This window comes from Octopus sinensis, linkage group LG3 (assembly GCF_006345805.1).
Source record: "Octopus sinensis linkage group LG3, ASM634580v1, whole genome shotgun sequence".
In the NCBI taxonomy this organism is placed as follows: Eukaryota; Metazoa; Mollusca; class Cephalopoda; order Octopoda; family Octopodidae; genus Octopus; species Octopus sinensis.
Window position 1 is genome coordinate 138,239,391 of NC_042999.1, and position 3,069 is coordinate 138,242,459.

Genomic DNA, 3,069 nt, shown 5'->3' on the forward strand with positions numbered 1-3,069 from the left:
GATAACCGGCTCTATAGAATTCGGTTTAGTTGTTGCAGAAGCGGAGACCGTTTTGAATGTACTTTTGCATTTACACACACACATTTTCTTTAGTGTGTATGTTCATAACTTTTTGAATATTGAGCGCTTAGTGTATGGGATGATATTCGGCGAGGTATAGTTTCTCGCGGTAGACAGTGGAAACATGAAAACTTTCGATTTTTGTTCAAGTGCGGAAAACTGCTGAGCCTAACGTCTTCCGCATGTATGTACACTTTAGTGAAAGGTGAATTCTACCCTAGATTTCTCATGAGAAGACCAAATCTCTATTTTTCCTAGTTGTCACAAAGTAGATTTGCAGCCATTAGATAATGTGGTTTATCTTTCCATACAGAGTTTTAGATAATCACGCCAGCTCCCACACGGTTTTCATACATTAGTATGAGTCAACGAGAGATCATCTTTGTGATAGCTTCTATATGCCAGATATAGCCGCTTAAACCTGTCTTAAATCACACTCCCTCGTTTGATCCAACTACAGAGCATCGAAAATCAAGGGACGACATAACATAGATGCAGCAATCTTAGATACACTATACTTGAATAAAAGCATAATGTATAACTTTCAAAAGAAGGAAAGGCATCGTAACAATATTGAAGACAGTAGCTTTTTTACAGTTGTTGGATCATAGTATACGATCAAGTATTTTGTGATATTAACTGTTTAAGAGAGAACCGATTTGTCCAATTCATTCTCCTTCTCAACTAGAACAACAGCCAATACATTAACAAGAAACATTTATGCATGAAAACAATTAGAAATGAAAACAAACACGTTTTTTTTTTAAACAAAATATATAGAGATATATCGATTCTTTTATAACAATCTGTACAATATTTACAACTCAATTACTGAGATACTTTATATAAAATAACATGAAGACATTATAATGAATTCCATCTGTATATTAGTGATAATTTGGAAAGGCTGTAATTTTCCCCAGAAACTATTTTTTGAAAAAATCGTATGTTCAGTCTTAACAAAAAAAAAAAAAAAAATGAATTGATAAACAAAATATTGAATAATTAAATGAATTTCTGATTGTTGCCTGATAAATAGAGGAAATAATTATATGTACATATATACAGACACACCTACATATAAACAATATGAAATGAAATGAATATATCGCGTAACCTCTACAAGGTGAGATACGCAGCAATGAAGACCGACTTCGAGGAAGGTGTGTGAAAATAAGTCAATCTGGTGGAAGTGACATCTCTTTTCAGACTATATTATGCTTCGGCCAGAAATGATAGGCACAAGGCCGAAATGGTAAGTAACAAGCTCAACCAGCAATCCAAACCGGGTCGTTGACACGGCTGGATATGCATATACATACATAATTATTTATTGTTATTTTTTCATCTTTTACTTTGTAAAAATCGAACCCAGGAGCATTTTTCTATTAATCACATTTTAAGAAAGACTTTGTCACAGTTAAATTAAACGCTTTTCTTTTTTTGTCTCTTTTACTTTTAGGATGTGATGTTCAAAGCACAAAGGTTCTCACACACACATACCTTAAAAGTGATTATAATTGACTTCAGATTAAATTAATTACAAGCTATATATATATATATCGTTTTAGTTAAAAGTTATTTTGTTAGTTATTACAGAACAGATATTCTGAACTTTAAGACTGTTATGTCAGCTCAAATTTTCGAGATTTGGATGGTGTTCGATGAGAAGTGTAACCAAAATATATATTTTATTTGAGCAGGCACAAAGTTAACTTTTATAACAGAAAGATGGTTTAAAGTCAATTGAAATGAATTCGATACATTAATAGTATATAGATTTAGCAAGCTTCTCTACCCTGGCTAAGGGCAAGATTGTTATTACACAGTAAAAAGAATGCATGCGGCTCATTGCTGAACAGTTTAAGAGCCAGATCTACTGACATAAAGGGTAATGACTCTGAGTCAAGTTATACAAAATATGAGAAAACAACATGGTTGATGATGAGGAGGCTTAGATGCCCTAATCAAATGATAAAAAAAATAAAGTTGTCAAATTACAAGCCCAAGAGAGATTATTTAATGGATGATAACAGTAAACTGCAAATTGCAAGGGCCTGTGATGATGGGAATGATGCAGACAATGAGGAGTGTGTTGATTTTATTATATAAATGTCAACTTTACTGTGGAAATGAAATGTTTTCACATTTAGAAATAAGGATTTCGTCAGGTAGATGCACAATGAGAGACTTAAGTTCAATGGGAAAAGTTGCACGTCATATCTAGGCAGCTTGACGTAAATGTTGACCCATCTAAAATATTAAAAAAATAACAAAACAAGGCCAAGAATGTATATATTCATATATATATATATATATATATATATATATACATATATACATATACATACACATGCATATACATACATAAATACATACACATGTATATACATACATATATATATATATATATATATATATATATATGGCAAAGATAGTTGACAGACTGCTATTTCATATGCAATATAAAACTATTTCCTCTGTTAGGATTAAGACAAAATAACGGGAGATAAATGTGTAAAATAATTTGTTTCTTTGAATTTTTAAAAATATATTTCATATAAAAAAAAAGTTTCATAAATATATTTTGAATATATAATTTATTTTTAATAGTTTTCTTTTGTTCGACTATTTGAGATGTAAGCTTTCAGCAATGAACACTTTTCATTTAAACAAATGTATTTTATTATATATTAGATTTATGGCTAACTAGTTACAAAAAGAAAGTTGCTTCTTTGACTTGGTGCAAACAAATTGTATACAAATATTATTCGATTGTGCATGTGTGTGTATACACAGACACACACACACACAGACACACACACACATACACACAATTAAGTCGGCATTTCCTTCAATCTTTACTGCATTAATGTACATACACATATGGTGGCGTTGTCTCACGGCTAAGAATTATCATATCATTCGATTTCTTACATCTTAAGACGCATTGCCACTCTGTAGTGGGGTCTCGTTATGACGAAGACAAACACCACGAACCTAGATTTC